The sequence below is a fragment of the Apodemus sylvaticus genome, chromosome 17 (genome assembly GCF_947179515.1).
Source record: "Apodemus sylvaticus chromosome 17, mApoSyl1.1, whole genome shotgun sequence".
NCBI lineage: Eukaryota > Metazoa > Chordata > Mammalia > Rodentia > Muridae > Apodemus > Apodemus sylvaticus.
This window is the reverse complement of record NC_067488.1, coordinates 72,251,451-72,268,345: the sequence shown is the minus strand read 5'-3', so window position 1 is coordinate 72,268,345 and position 16,895 is coordinate 72,251,451. Positions and strand designations below refer to the sequence as shown.

Genomic DNA, 16,895 nt, shown 5'->3' with positions numbered 1-16,895 from the left:
AAGGCGTCCTCTCTATCTTCTGGGTTCTTAGGGAAGAGAGGTGTCCCCATGTGTCCATGCTGCTTCTCAAGGCCTAGGCCAAGTGGGAGAGCCTCAGCCTCAGAGGACACAAGCAGTCACCCCAGCAGCACCAACTGAGAACCCAGTGTTGGTCAGAACCCCCTCCTGTGCTGGCTGGTTTTATGAGTCAACTCGACGCAGGCTGGGGTTATCACAGAGAAAGGAGCCTCCCTTGATGAAATGCTTCCATGAGATCCAGCTCTCAGACCTTTTCTCAATTATTGATCAAGTGGAGAGGGCGCCTTATGGGTGGTACCATCCCTGGGCTGGTGGTCTTCGGTTCTATAAGAGAGCAGGCTGAGCAAGCCAATAAGCAGCACCCCTCCATGGCCTCTGCATCAGCTCCTGCTTCCTGACCTGCTTGAGTCCCAGTCCTGACTTCCTTTGGTGATGCGCAGCTGTGTGGAAATGTAAGTTGAATAAACCCTTTCCTCCCCAACTTGCTTCTTGGTCATGATGTTTGCGCAGGAATAGCAACCCTGACCGAGGCACCCACTGTACGTTCGTTTGCTTGGGCCCTTGTCACCCCTGTGTGTAGATCCCTTTGGGCACCTATGGTATTGGGGGCAGTGGCATCTCTTCTTGGCCTCACAGTGGTGGACGCCGGCTTCCATTACCTGACGTCTGGACTGAGGCCTGAACTTGAGCAGGCCACACAATCATTCCACCGCTGAGCCATCTCCCCAGCTGCTGCTCAGTCTTTGATGGTGACCTCTGCCTAGCCTTAGCACCCACTACAAAGCAAAGCTCGCCCTAGAAGCTGGAAGTGTATGATGAACAAGATGTAGCTCTGGGCCTTCTTGAAGCTTATGGTCCTCAGGGGATGACAAACAGGACCCCTTGGTTGAGGGTGACATGCTGCAGGTGGTAAGTACAAGAAAGGACAAAACCACTCAGGGGAGGCCCTGGCCTCGTCTCCACGGGATGTGGTACAGACCCAGAGCCCTGGGGGAATTCTCATAGAGACGTTAGTCACTGAGCTTCGAGGGTGAGGCAAAGGAGAGAGAGTGCTAGAACATCGCAGCCCGGCTCGAGGCCAAAAAAAAAAAAAAAAAAAAAAAAAGGTTTCATGAGAGATTATCGAAAGAACAAATGATTTAACAAGGGTGGACAGAAGCTAGAGAAAAGGCAGCTCCACATCCCAGTCAACTCTTCTTCCATTCATAAAGTTGTCCAGGGTGGCAAGATATGGTTGCCAGGCACAGTACGGGCAGCGACCTCCCAGTTTCCAGAACTCCAAATCTGCCTTTGCTAGGCCTCTCAGCCTACCCTGTCCTCTTGGCCAACAAGGCACCTCCTTGTTGCCAGGATCACATTAAGGAAGGGGCTGGGTGTGAAAATATACAGCGTTCACAAACAACTGACGTCACGGGGTGGAAGGGGTGGAAGCTGTCTAAAAGCAAATGCCAACCCGCATTGAGACCAGATGTCCAAACTCACTGGCGGTCCGCACCCAAACCTCACCTTACCCTCCAAGTTCCAAGGGAAAACAATGCTTGAACTTAATGTATTGGGCCAAACACTATTGGGGTGGATCCCAAGGCCACTAGGTGGTAGGAAAGATCCTTGCCCAGCTCCTGCCCATTGGGCATCATCTTCTTTGGTTTTCTCTGGTAAACCCTGGCAGAGGGAGATGGAGTAGATTTGACTCATAGGACAGCTTTTTTTTTTTCTTTTTTAAGATTTATTTATTTATATGAGTACACTGTAGCTGTCTTCAGACACAAAAGAGAGCATCAGACCCATTACAGATGGTTGTGAGCCACCATGTGGTTGTTGGGAGTCGAACTCAGGACCTTTGGAAGAGCACTCAGTGCTCTTAACCGCTGACCCATCTCTCCTGCCCAGGACAGCTTTTAATAAATGCTGCCTCAGGAGAGAGGAGGAGTTAACCCCTGGGTCTTGGAAGAAGGGTTGAGAGGTTTTTCTCTCTTCTGGTAGTCAGGAACCTGCAGCCCACAGGCAGGGTCCTAAGCAGAAGGTGGCTCAGTGGTCAGCTTCCCCCTGAGCAGTAGACACCCCCCCCCATGAGGCGGAACGCCCCCAGTCTTCAATTTGCCATCAAAACAAAGAGCTCAGGACCTGAATCCATAAAGGCCTAGAGCCAAAAGCAAGGTGTGCTTAGCCACGCCCCCGCCACGCCCCTATGCCCGCTGTCCCCCGGAAGCAGGGTCTGCAGATCGGAGGTGATGACGAGCAACCATGCTCTCCCACTACCAGCTTCCCTACCCAGGCCAGCTTCACTGTGTACCTGGAGCCGCTGCCAACTGAGCATCCGGTGTGCAGCTTTCCACACTAGGCCAGTGGCCACGGCCCTTGCTGCCCCTGGGAGGAGAGGTGGGTGACCCCTCCATCCACTGCTTTCCCCTTCTGTCCCAGAACTCCTCCTGACCTGAAAAACAGCCCTGCAGCCGGATTCTGGATTGAAGTTTAACAGGGACAAAAATAATTTCCCCGAGTGAGCTATTTTCTGCCCGGCTTTTAGCTCAGGGTGACAGGCAGTGGGGGTAGAAGCTGGCCATGGGCCACCAACCTCTTAAGAGCTTTTCATTTGCCCCCTGCCTACTGCCTCCGGAACCAGGCTTTAAAGAGACGTAGCAACTCAGTAATCAGCAGAACTCAGTCACGACTGTCTATCAGCGCCTGCTGCCACCTGCCACCACCTGACGGCAGGGTGGAAAGTGACAGTCCGGCCCGGCCGTGTGAGGGCCAGGGATGGCAGGTCTCCATGCGTAGCTCTTGTTCTACATCGAGTCTCAAGAAAACTATACAAATCTCACGCGACCGTTGAATTGGCTGAGATAAAACACTTCCAAACGTGTAATAAAAATTGTCATGCTCCATCGGTAGAAACATTAGCTGTTGCGTTTAAAAAACTTTCTCTTAGTGACTTTCTCTCTAATGCTCGCGGGGGATCACTGAGTGGAGAGATAGCAGAGGGGAGGTTGAAAGACAGGGAGGGGGAAATGGAGGAACTCTGGGTGTCGCCTGAATTCTCTCTTGATCACTCACCACCCGGGGTTCCAGCCTCTACTCCTCCAGGGAGAGGTTTCCCTCACCTTACTCTGTGCAGCACACACCTGCTAAAATAAAGTAGCAGAGCGCGCCAGAGAGCCTAGAAGGCCTCAGGAGGCCCTGTGCTCTGTTGCCTACCCCTCACCATCAGAGACTGCAAGTTTTAAAAATTCATTATCAGCTGGGTGACCGCGACGCACTTCCTTAATCCCAGAAACAGGCAGATCTCTGTGAGTTCGAGGCCAGCCTGGTCTACAGATTGAGTTCTAGGACAGCCAGGGCTACATGGTGAAACCCTGTCTTGAACCCTGCCTCCAACTCCCCCTACTAAACAAAACAAAACAAAACAAATATTATTTTTAAAAACAGATTTCAACTGATATAAAATAGGCGTAAGTACCAACGTTTGGATCCTTAGCTCTCACATAAAGCCAGCATGGCGGGTGTTGAGCTTGTAATCCTGGAGAGTCAGAGATAACGTCTCAACAAAGCAGGTGTAGGAGGGACAGAGGAAGACATTTGAGATTGACCTCTGACCCACACACATGCACGCGCACGTGCACACACACACACACACAGACGCATAACCTCATTCCCCACGTGCATTAAAGAAAATAAGAAAGAGGGGCGGGGAGAGGTGGGTAGATTTCACTTAAAAACAGGACAAACAAAACTCTACATGTTTAGCATGTCCAGCTTGCTATCAAAACCTGACTGGGTCATGAGGGCACTCTGGCCTGGAGCTCCGGCAGCGCCCTCGCAGGCCTACAGTGGGCCCATCTGAATGTTATCCGGAAGTCCTTCAGTCCATCTCACCTGACCCCCTCCAGCTTTACTCTCCAGCCTTGGCCCCTGCACCAGCCCTCAACACAGCTGGAAGAGCAGCGGCTCGGCTCTGGGACCAGCCTACGGCTGGCTACCTGGCTGGGCCCAGTCCCTGGTCCCTCCCTTGTACTGGTTGCCCTCACAATTGCCCGCACTCTCTCTCGGCTTCTGTTTCCTTATCTGTGAGAAGAGAGAAATCACAGCCCACACCTTCTAAGCCTGTGAGGAGTCCATGGGCTAATTTGGGACAATTGCTCGGTCCCGTGTCTGGCACACGGCACCTGACCAGTCAATTTAGGTGCTGGTGACTGTGCCCAATGGGTATAATCACTGTGGGGGATTCACCTAAACTTCAGCCCAGCTTTTAAAGATAATGTAATCGTGTAAACAGCTATCCTTCACCATGCCTTTGTGGCTTGGCATACTCGATCTGTCTACACACAAAGGTGTTTGTATCTCACAAGCCTTATCTGGGTGACTCTGGGATGCTCTAGGACCCTGTGTTGAGTCCAGACTTTTCTGGGATGGGATCTGTTATTGGGGCTCATAGTAGAGAGAAGGAATACGCATCTGAACACATAGTCCCCACACCGTAAGGTCCACGACCTCCTCACCCAGGCCTGCCCTCAACTCCTCAGCCGTTTGCCATTCGAGGGGATTCTGTTATGGATTTAATTCTTTCTCTTTTCCCAGAATCAGGACATCCGGGAACCTTCTTAGGAGACACCTAACTTGAATTATTTCCCTTCACCTCCAGTTTCCCAGGGTGCAGTGGGGCTGTAACAAAGGCCTCAGATCTCAGGTGGAGTTCATTAAGATGGAATTTTACCTGAGGCAGCCCCCCCCTCCACTCCTCAACATCGTGGCACCCAAGATATGCATGTGCTTGCCAAATAGGCTGGGCAAAGGTAACTTCCCATCCCTGGCACAAGGCCGGAAATTCAGAGCCATTTGGAACAAAGAACTCTGCCCCGAAGGTGTTTTGCAGCACCTCCCAGCCAGCTTGAAGCTGCCCTGCTCACCCTGGCCAGACCCCACCGGCCATCTCCCCATCCTGTTTCCAGCCCTCTCGTGAACAAGAAGGGGAGGGGAATCTGAGGTCTGAGCTGAACGACCTCCTCTACAGAAGAGAGCTGCCGTGGGAAGAGGCTCCTCTAGAGTTTAGTAAGGCCATAATTGAAGTACTGGTTCTTTCGTAGTAACTTAATGACTTTGGGCAGGAAAGCCAACCTCTTAATCCCTTTGAATCTCCATTTCCTCTTCATAAATCAGGGAGTCATAAGCAAGGGGGGGAAAAGGTATAAAAAACATTTGATATAGTGCCTGGGACATGCTAAGTTTTACTAACCTTTGGTTACCATGACTTTCAGCTATTATATAATAGGCTAACCTCATAAGGGTCAAAGGTTGCTGTCGGGAGAGACAGTGGGTGGAGTCGGGGGTGTGGGCAGCATGGGGAGAAGATAGTCAGGACCTGGCTTTAGTTAAGCCTGGCTTGGGCCTGGCATCCAAGGTGAGGGAGGCTCAAGGCACAGGTACTTGTCTGCCCTGGGACTCGACAGGCACGGACTGGCTGCTGTAATTACAGACTTGACTGACAGCTAGGGTGGCCCTTGCAACTGCCCAGCCAGCCACATTCTTTAGTCGGGTGGGCAGGTGGGTGGGTGTCTAGGTGGGCAGCTGACTGCTTATGTATCTACCGGGATGCTGGGCTCTCAATAACCCCTTCCCTCAGTATCCCCGGGCAGGCTGGTCAACACTGAGAAAGAACACTGGGCCCCTTTCCCTGTGGCAACTAACTTCTCAGCACCCCCACCTCAGCCCTCCGGCAACTAACTTCTCAGCACCCCCACCTCAGCCCTCTGGCAACTAACTTCTCAGCACCCCCACCTCAGCCCTCCGGCTGCTTCCGAGACTAGACAAGTCGAGAAAGCTAAAGAAACAAGGTCAGACTCTGCACAATTGACCAGTGGAGTGTCTCTCTTTCCTGGCGTCTCGAGGAGCTTAGAAGCCCTCTAAGGAATCCCATCGTAACCCCAGCCTCAGTGCTGCGTACAAGTAGCTAAGGCAGATGGTTCACACATTCTGTGTCTCTGTGTAAAAATTTACATCCAAGGAACAATGTGTGCTTTCCCCAAACCATTTGACAAAAATGCAACTCTGTAGGTATTGCTCGAGCATCTAGCATAGGCTTGGAGCTAGCGCTAGACTCTGGGATGAACTGAAAAGTCGTGAAGTGCTGGCAAGCAGGCAGACTTGGGAGGGATTCCTCGTCTGTTGCTGACCAAAGGCCAGAAAGATAAGATTTCAATCATACTTAGAGGTCAGGCACAGAGGTCATAGAATGCCTGGTCCACCTATCCACAGTGCCTCGGACAAGCACACCCACCAGCCAGAAGCCAGGACCATGATGATACCACGGTAGCTAACAGTGACTGCATAAACTTGTCTAGAACAGTTCTGTCATTTTGGAGACAAAGTCAATATTGAGTATTGAAAACCAGGAGGAAGAAAGGGACTTGTCTGGGCTGGAGAGATGGCTCAGGGGTTAAGAGCACTGACTGCTCTTCCCCTGAGTTCAAGTCCCAGCAACCACACAATGGCTCACAACCATCCATACTGAGATCTGATGCCCTCTTCTGGTGTGTCTGAAAACAGTTACAGTGTGCTTATATATAATAAATAAACAAACCTTTGGGGGGGGAAAGGGACCTTTCATCTACAACCAGAGGGAATTTTGAGTTCTGTTCTGTTTGCTTTTTAATATTGACTATAAACATGGGATCCTATGTGAACCAGGGATAGCATTAGACGAAACAGGAGACGAGCATGGTGTCATTCACAGTAGCCCTGAGTTGGAAACAATGCGGAGGGCTGTCCACAAGAGGGGGGACATACAAAGTGTGGCATTTCCCCAATGGAATGCTTGATCGCAGTGCTAACTAGTGTGTGTCAACGTGGAAGAGCTCATAGGTCCCTCGGAAAAGCATGTGACAGAGAATGGTGTGTAAAAACCTTGACGCCGTGCGACCCAGCACCACACACTATCTCAAAAAACACATGTGAAAATGTATAAAAGAAAGCAAGGAATAACAAGACCTAACTTACCTTGCCCTGGGGGAGAACGAGAGGGCTCTGGTAACCACAGCAAGGCCAGGGGCTGTTTAAGAGACTGTATGGTCTGGAGAGAAGGCACAGTTGGTAAACTGCTTGCCCCACCAAGCAGGAAGACCTAGTTGGATCTCTGAGTGTCGGGGAGCTGTAATCCCAAAGTCGGAGGTACAGACAGGCAGACCCCTGAGGCTCACTGCCAGTCTAACTTAACTGATGAGCTCCCAGGAGTGGATGGTGTTCCCAAGGTTAACACCTAAGGTCGTCCCGTGGCCTACACGCCTACACATAGACACACAGCACACAGACATAGGCACAGACACACACATACACACAGGTACACACATTAAATCTTTTTTCATTATTAATTAATTGTGTGTGCATGTGTGTTCACCACAGCAACATAAATGTGCATGCCAGTGGACTGCTCACGGGAATCACTTGTCCCCTTCTGCCATATGGATTCTGCCATATGAACTCAGTTTGTCAGTCCTGGCAGCAAGCGCCGTTTTCCCGTGATCCTTCTTGTCAGCCCAGACACACCACATATATACTTTAAAAAAATAAATGCTCTACTCCTAACTTGGGTGGTTAGTATAGTTGCATAACATCTGAAAGCATGTTTTATACTCTTAAATGATATATTATTTCTCAATTAAAAAAAAACAGAACAAACAAAACAAAAGACAATAGAAGGATGGCAGTCAACAGAGGCTCTGCAGCGCCCAGGTTCCTTGTCTCACCCACGGCAGAATGAGAAACCAGTTTGCCAAATCTGCATTTAGCCAGATGCTAGGACAGCCATTCCTGAGGTCCCACAGGATCTTTCCTAATGGGTTTCTGTGCTATCAATTTGGATTGTTGTTGTTTTACATCCCTGCCTCAGTTTCTCCTCCCTCCTCCCATGTGCTATCAACTTAGAAACATTCATGATAATCTTTCTTTTTGCTGTTAAGTTTCCAGTGTAAGTCTTAGCCCATGTCTACTGAGTGACTGTAGGAGCCTTTCAGAAGTCTTTTCCGCGCTGGGCACTTGACTTTACTCTGCTAATTCTGAACAACTCTGCAGCTCAGTTTACTGATAAAAAACAGGAGTTTGGAGGGATTAAGAAATTTGCCCCCGGGTCCCAAACAACTGGAATGGTAGCTATCCCAGAGGCTGTTGCCTGTACTATACATGGAATATGTTCTAGCTGGGCTGCCTTCAGTGGGAGAGGAAGTTCCAAGTCTTGCAGAGCCTTGAAGTGCCAGGCTAGGGGGATACCCAGGGGACCCCCACCCACTCAGAGAAGAGGATGTGGATGGGGAAAGGGGTTGTGGGAGGGGGTGACCGGGTAGGGCCAGTTAGCTGGATGTAAATTGAATAAATAAAAAAATAAATTAATTAAATTTAAAAAAGAATTAATCTGCCCCCAAGGTCATTACTTAAAATGTGACAAATCCATTCTTCCCAGCTGCTAGCCCAGCCTCAAAGCCTCTACTGCATGCTGGAGGACACTGTCACGTGTTAACGTCAAGAGGAAACGTGTAAAGGAACTCAGGAGCTCAGCACAGGGCCTGACTGGAGACCTCAGAACAGGCAAGAGTCCATTTCTGTAGGAAAGCTAGCTGGGGTCAGGAGCCTAAAACAGACAGACGAGCAGGGTAGGGCCAGATAAGGGAGAGGAGCTCAGATGAGCTGGTGGGACAGTGGCCTCTTCAACCAATTCACCTAGCACAGCACGGGAAACAGTAAGAGAATTTCTCTTGCCTTCGAAGCCGTCTAAGCATTGCTGCATTCTGTGCAATGTCTGATGATGCTAAGCTTCTTTGATGCTTCTAAGATGGAATTTGTCTCCAAGACCACAACAGAGGCATAGAAGTCAGAAGGCGCCTTCTGAGACACTACCGTCCCCAGAACAACCTTTGGCCAAAGGGAACTTAACTTTCAGGTCAGCTTGTTCAAACTAGTGAGTAAATCTGACCCCACAGCTCACAAACACTGATTACGAGCCTATAACACGGAAGCCACCGCACTAAGTGTCTGCAGCTGCCCTGGGAACACGGAGGTGTAGAGTTCCCGGGGGTTACTACTGTGGTTTCAGCAGTTCTGACTCTCCGTCATCAGGTGGCAACTCCACTAGGCCTCAGTTTTTCCATTTATAGAATGGGCACAGGAGTCCTTCCTTCTTAACACCAGGAGGCTGTACCTATTAAGTCCATAGTATCTGGTATCTAGTGTCCAGTGAACCACTGTTCCTAGAGTTATGGTTCCAGCACCAGTAGGTGGCACACACTGCTCCTGTCACCAGCAAAGGCTTGAGAGCTCCACACTGTCTGGAATGTCACACCATGCAGAATACCTTAAAGGTTCAGCTTGGCATCAGAAGGCCAGCAAGAGGCAGTATCTTCCCAGGAACCGGAGCTTGGTGCTGCGCAAACTCCACTTTCCCACCGGTACAGCTGCCTACACCCTGTAAAGACAGGACTCTCCCCTGTGCAGAATGAAGACTTTGTGTGGCATCTGGTTCTGGGAACACTGCTTACTTTATTCGTTGGCACGAGACCTGCAGGGCAGGTTCACAGAAGCGTGGCACACACTGAGACTCTCACGGCGCCCTCCGCTTCTTCCTCCCACCACCTCCACACTCGGCGTGCGCGGGCAGGCGGGACTTCCCGAGAGGGCCCTCCTGCTCTTTTCATTAGTGGAGATGAGCAGGAATGACTTCCCGCTTGCCAGAGTGAACAGTCACTCCACTGTCATGGAGGCTCCACTGCCCGGTGTCCTACACCCTAATCACTCACACGCCCGACCTCTGGGAACTCTCCAGAGAGGCTGCCCTGAGTATCTGAAGCACGAGGCCCAGGACTCAGAGGGGAGGGCAGTTTCTCTTCCACTTGTCGCTACCGTAGGATGCTGTCTCTGCCACCAACGCCTATAGCTTAGGTTGAGCAAGATGTGTCTGTCCCCACCCTGGACCATTTCTCCAACAGTCAGAGACAGGAAACTCAAATGCTAGCATCCAAGGGTGGCAGTTCTATGCCAGACTCAGTAGCCTCTCCCCAGTTCCGCTTCCTGTCTTGGTTGTCATTTTCCTGGATGTTGATTCTAATTGACCTGTGCCCTTTGTCTAAGGACGAGATCTAAATACTCTTCCCTTCCTGGCTGTTTACCCACATTAGAATGGGACTTCTTTTGGACATGCGAGAGTCCCCAGAGGTCTGGGAAGCTGGCGGGACCAAGAAAGCAGCTGCAGGAACCAGGGAAGAGGGAGCAGGCGGCCGGAGTCTTAGCTTACTCTATCCCAGTTCTCCTGGGGAAGCTAAAGAACAGCTGCCATGTCTTCTTGTCCCTTTCTGAGCTGTGGTGGCACGGGAAAAACCAAAGGTAAGGACAATCACAAGTAAAGGACAAAAGAAAGTCACTTCGAGTGGGCTGACTCAGGACAAGGTGGCCAGGGGCAATTCTACCCTTAAGGAAGGACTGGGATTGGCCGAGTACTCCAGAGAGCAGGCTGGGGTGTCGGGGCTATCCGGATCAGGTTGCCCACCTTCACCTCAGCATTAAGTCTCTTCCGACCCGCTTGTCTCTTTATCACTCCGTGTGACCTCTCCTGGATTTGGATGATTAGGTATCCAGCTGACCCTGGCTTAGATTTATGTCTTGACATAGCCAAGCACAAAACCCCCTTCGCTCATGAGAATCCCAGTTCGGATAATAAATCATAAGTAACTTTATTTCCCTGTATCCACCGGGCACTGACATGAGACAAGGTTAAGGGCAAACCGAAGAGAAGTGTAATTAAAAGTGAGGTCCTGGTAGTCTAGAGCTGCTGCCAGGCTGGTTTCAGCGCAGTCGGAGCCTCCTGAACAGCAGCGTGGGGGTGGGGGTGGGGAACAGCGCCAGGGCTGCCGGTCCATTCCTCCTGGAGCTTGATTTGGAGGCTGAGACCTAGTCTGCTGGGATCTGCTTTGCTGGCATCCCTTGGGGGAGGGGGCTGCCACCATGCTGGGACACAGAAGGCTCTTGAATACGGCCATGTCTTTATTCCCTCTACCTGCATCCCAAAGGAACTCACAGCAGTGGCGAGCAGAAGCTTGACCCCCGCCCCCCCCAACCCATTATCCAACTACAAATTAGAATGGAATCCTAGCATCCCGCCTTGCCCTGCTGCTGCCTAGACCATAGCAGCCGAGAGGCTGCTGGCCTCTTGATCTCGGCCAATTCCTAAGGTGTAGGGTGAAAAGCCCTCCCCTGTCTTGGGACTTCTTGGTCTAGCTCTTTAGACCCAAGGCCTCCCTCTAGTGAAAGCCGAGGCTTGCACACCTAATGCTGAAGGCGGAGCTCCAGGGGGTCTCGGGGAGTTCCCAAGGGACTCGGTCCCTCCAAGAGATCAGTGCAGAGGTGGACGTGGGGAAGGGGTGAAACTGAGAGACCATGTTATAAATAAGTAGAGCCCAATGCACCAGGGCCACTGGGGTAGGCACACACTTAGGATTGTACCTGGAAAAGAGTGAGGGTCGGCTAAGCTGCCTGGCTCTCTCCCTTTCTCTCCTTTCCCAGTCCCTCCTCCATCTTGGTCAGGAACCAAGTCACAGCTGACCAGGAGCACTGACTGGGCATTCCTGCTCTTTGCAGTTTGAGGCAATGTCACTGTGGCCTCAGACAAGATAGAAAAGGCTACGGGGTGAGGCCCCAGCTCACCTATTTCTGCTCAAGGGGTCCCCCAAATATAAAATACCCTTAGTTCACAGAGTTGAGGGTTCTGGGTCCAGACAACCCCTCTCTGCCCCTCAGAAGTCCACTCTTACTGCCTAGCCTGGGGAAGGCATTCCTTGCGTTTTCTGCTCCCTGAACCTTCTGATTTCTCTTGTATGTCTGCCTTAGGAGGCAGGATGGGTACCTGACAAGGTAGACGGGGAACCAGTACCTGGTAAGTCCACAGTACTGGGATGTGCTTCTAGTTCTTAAGAATAGGAAGAGGTACAGATTTACCACAAAACCACTGTCTCTTCATGGCCATCTCCCGGAATCATCTCTTGCCCATCAGACAGCCACTGCGGACACCCCACCCCCACCCCCACCCCCACCCCCTGCTGTCATGAAGAAGACACGTCTTGCCTTCCTCAGGGCATTGGGGCAGACCTGAACTCTGTCCAAGGGAACTTTTGCAATGCCCAGAAAATGCCTGCCCAACTGCTTGCCTGGGCTCCGGCCCCTCTCACTGCTGCTGAGCTCAGACAGGAGGCTGACTCACTCACCACAAAGAGGAGGAGGAGGAGGAAGAGGAGGAGTAGCACGAGGAGGAGCAGCGGGAGGAGGGTGGCTTCGGCTCAGAGAGCCAAGGCTCCCAGAGCCCAGGCAGATTCAGCCTCGGGTCGGGGATAGTCATAGCGGAGAGAGGGGACCTGGAGGTCACATGCAGATCACCTAGATTCTCATCCTGGATCCAAGTCCCTTCACGCTCCAAACAGAAACTATAAAAACCCCTTTCTCAATTTCCATGCTCGCCCCTGAGTCCCTCTGGACATCTGTGGACAGGCTCTCCGGAAAGAGAAACCCAGCTTTAGAAAGGCAAGCGAAGAAAACTCCATTTAAAAGATTCCACTCCACTCTCACAGGTGATCACACATGGGCTCCGCGGGGTAATAAACAGGCTCCACACACTCCACCTCGAAAGACCTTAGCACCTGCGACAGCCAGTCACTCCCTTCTCACTCCTCCACTCCAAGCCAAAGCGCCCGTCCAAGGAAAGAAACAAACGCGTCTTGTCCAGTGCTGAGCGCCCTCCTAGCGAAGGATTCCTGTGCCGAGTCGCCTGAGCACCGCGGAGGTGGCTGTCCCCTCGCCAGCCTCGTACGAACTTAGCTTTCTCAGAATTGGGTTCCCTCTCAGAGTCCCAACCTCATGGCACCGCAGCCCGGATCTCAGTCGCCAACTTTGTTTTCTGAGTCTCGGACTCCACTGCTTGCACCCAGACGCTCAGACCTCTAGACCCCAGACGCCCGCCCCGGGTCTAACCGCTCACCCAGGACCTCCTTCCCTCTGCTCCCCAATCCGCACCTGGTCTGGCGGTGGACACGCTGCTCGGCGCTCCCGGTGCTTCGGGCTCGGCAGCAGCCTTTTGACAAGCAGAGACTGCTCAGCACCTGGCCCCGCCCCCACAAGGCCCCGCCCCGGACCGCCCTGCCCCTCGACCACGCCCACTAAGTCCAGTCCTCTGCAATTCTGAAACTTTTCTTGCCTTGGAATGAACCACTGCACTGTCGCCTTGGAGGCTCTGCCTTGTGAGAGGCTCCAGGACCCCCGGCCACAGCGCAGCACAGGCGTCTGCCTTCTGTGGGACAGTCTTTGATGAAGTCGTGTGTGCAAATCCACGTTTCTGCCTATGGTGATCCTTGATGTATCCACCACCCACCCCCGCCGCCGTGGTTCTACCCAATCTACTGCAGACGTCTCCGCCAGGTGTGTCACCGGTACCTGAGTTGACCCGGGACCCCGACGCCCGCGGCGCGCTGCAGGGAGCCGTTCTCTGCGCGCCGGTGGGAACTCTCCTGCGAGTTTCTCCTGCGGCGCGCTCAACCGGACTCCGCTGGTTAGGATTAGCAAAAGGGAACCGGAATGGAGGCTGGAGTTGCGTCCTCTCTCCTACCAGACGTTCCTCTGTTAACTACAGCGTCGGAGCAAGTTCCTGGCTAATCGCATCTCATTCCGGCGAGCTTTGTCTTAGTTTCTGAGGTCTCTGCCTCCCAGATCAGCCCTTGCCACCAGGACCCTGGTGTGAAGGAATGAAACAGGCACAAAGTACACCTCAAGACCTAGAGCTGTGGATAGCTACTGAGAACTCATTGAGAAAAATTTGGATAAAGATTACTCTCTACTCATTCGCTCCGTGCGCTGCACCGCACCAGAGGCAGAAAGAAATGGGTCTATAGGCCTCCCCTTTTTTGAGTATGCATAAATAAACATAAGAGTGTTCTAGAAAACAGATACCCACAATGTCTCCGGAGAGTTGGTGACCTTCTTTAGTCAGGGAAGATAATGCTGAGGAGGCTCCGTGGGGACAGGGAGGTGGAGAACCTAGTGATTTGCCCAGACGAAGCTGGTGGGCCAGTGAAGGACGTGAGAGCCCAGTCTGCAGCTAGTGCACTTACCATTCCGCAGACAAGGCTATTAAAGTGGAAGAAATGCTGCCCCTTCCAGCGCTTGATGACAACCCCGAGAAACCAACAGAGGCTAAACAGAAGGATGAGCTTCCAAGGACTGGGGTCTGAGGGGAAGCTGTGAGGCAGTTCTTTAAGAGACTGTCGTGGAAACATTCTGGAAACGCTTTACCAGTTTCGGAAAACACGCAACACACAGTGTTTAAACTCAGGCACGACAATCTCTATCAAAAGAATGAATGGAAGAGGCCTTTTGAGAGCCCTACCAGTCTGGTATTCGTCCTAAATGAAAAAAAAAAAAATCTAAATGAAAGAATCACTTTCCAGAGCATCATGGGAAAGCTGACTCTCTTGAGAAGAAAAGCATAGCTGGAAACCTCAACAGCCAACACCGTAGGACATTCTGAAGCCCTGTGAGCCTCTGCAGGAGGCTATGGAAGATGGACTCCTACGCGGTCCATAATACTGGACTGTGACTCTTCCTCACAGCCTCACTGGAAGTTCATCCACATCGGCAGCATGTTCTAGAGTATGAAGAGAATTCTCTGGACATTTTATTCAACCTTCATGTCAATCTTTCAAGACAGAGCAGCAAAAACTCTCCCCATCTTAAAACTTGGCATTTTTACAGCAGGGCAATGACAGAGCCACTTCAAACCCGTCTTCTTTCTGACTAATGGACACCATATCACACTGCCTCTCAAAAAAATATTTCATGTACTTTTCACCTATTGGATCACAGTCTAGAAAACAAAACAAAACAACAACAACAAAACCCCCAACGTCTATGTGCAGGGAGGGGCGGAGAGATGGCTTAGCCTTTAAGAGCATTGTCTGCTCTTCCAGAGGATCTGGGTTCAATTCCCAACATGTACCTGGCAGCTCACAACCGTCTGTAACTCTTGTTCCAGAGGATGTGACACCCTCACACAGATATCCATTCAGTCACGGTCACCAAAGTACATAAAATAAAAGTAAATAAATAAATACCCTCAGTGTTTCTTAACAAAACAGCCAGGAAGAACTCAGATGTTCCAGGATTAGCAAGGTTCTAGATGTCATTGCTGTGTTTAACACACTCCATGACTGGGCCAATAACCATGGCCCTAGTGATGTCCTCCTCGTCCTCCCCCCAGTTCCTGGACCACCTCCTCTCGCCTGGCTCTCCAGACTCCCCTCCCCTTCACATCTCTGTCCATCAAACCCTTGTCCCCGTCTCCAGGCAACCATGATCCTCTGTTGCTCTATTCTAAGGTTTATTGCCTTATAACAAGAATCTTTGTATTTAGATTGAGTAAGAACTCGTTCTCCCTCAGCTTTGTTCTCAGAAAAGTAATTTTGTAACCGTGGAAAAAGCAAGGTTTGTTTCTCCCTTTCTTCTTCTGGAACCTCCCACTGTCTCCTGACCTCACTCATACCTGGGTAGGTCCTGGAAGGGAGGCTGCGTTCGCAGACTTCTTTTCCTGGAAGCCCTGAGAGCAGACAACACTCCCTGGTAACTCTACTTCCGAGCCAGTAGCTTTAAATTCCTTTAGAAGCAGGTAGATCTGTGAGTTTCAGGCCTGCCTGGTCTCAGAGTGAGTTCCAGGACAGGCAGGGCTACACAAAAAAGTCTCAAAACATAACACAAAATTCCTCTAGATTGTTGCAGGAACCACAGGCCAGATTCTCTGTGTAAAGTATGAATTTTCTTTTCTCTTTTTCTTTCTAAAGATACCATTCTCTGTTGTCCTCAGAAGGGTGGTGTTGGCCACTTGGTGAGATTGCCTCTGTTCAGTGTGTCTGATTAGGTTTACCAGGAACGGCATAGGACTTCTTCTTCTTCTTCTTCTTCTTCTTCTTCTTCTTCTTCTTCTTCTTCTTCTTCTTCTTCTTCTTCTTCTTCTTCTTCTTCTTCTTTTTTGAGACAGGGTTTCTCTGTATAGTCCTGGCTGTCCTGGAACTCACTCTGTAGATCAGGCTGACCTTGAACTCAGAAATCTGCCTGCCTCTGCCTCCCAAGTGCTAGGATTAAAGGCGTGCGCCACCACTGCCCTTACACAGGAGTTCTGTAACTCAGCCATTTGTTTGTTTGTTTTTAAAGATTTATTTATTATATATATATGAGTACACTGTAGCTGTCTTCAAACACACCAGAAGAGGGCATCAGATCTCATTACAGATGGTTGTGAATCACCATGCTGTTGCTGGGTATTGAACTTAGAACATATGGAAGAACACTCATGCTCTTAACCACTGAGCCATCTCTCCAGCCCCTAACTCAGCCATTTGTATATTAGCAGAGGACTCCTGCCAGGGCATGCTCTTTGCAGGAGGGACTTGAGGGCTTGAGACTGCCTTGTGCATCCCATAAGACAAAGCCTGGTCTCTGGTCATCTCTACTAAGGCCTGGGTGCCTATGGATGGTGTGGGCAGATGTGGTCTGTCATCAGCGTCTGCATCCTGGGCAATGTCTCAGAGGTTGCCTGGCCCTCTCTGAGTTCCTGGCCATGATGTAAGATCTGAAGCAGATCCTTTTGTCTCTGACATTCCTACAGACCCTGTGCTTATGACAGAGGGGTTTCCCCCACTAAAAAAGTGGTGCGCTTTCTGCTCTCAATGGACAGCTTCCCTCTGACCACGTGCTTTCTCCTGCCTTAGGTCTCTTTCTCCCTCCTTAATATTTGATTGTTGTGGGCATGTGGGAAGACCGACAGCAAACCTCTCAATCAGCAGATGCTGGAGGAAAGATGCCCTGAGAGC

At 51.0% G+C, this 16,895-nt stretch overlaps 1 protein-coding gene across 1 annotated transcript in view; it reads right to left on the bottom strand.

Annotated features, from left to right (window-relative positions):
* Vdr (vitamin D receptor) overlaps positions 1 to 13,128 on the bottom strand; it is a 52,563-nt gene extending 39,435 nt beyond the window's left edge. Inside the window, exon 1 of the mRNA XM_052161004.1 lies at positions 13,054 to 13,128. The gene's annotated coding sequence lies outside the window, so the exon portion shown is untranslated. The remainder of the gene's footprint in view (positions 1 to 13,053) is intronic.
* Positions 13,129 to 16,895: the final 3,767 nt, after the last annotated feature.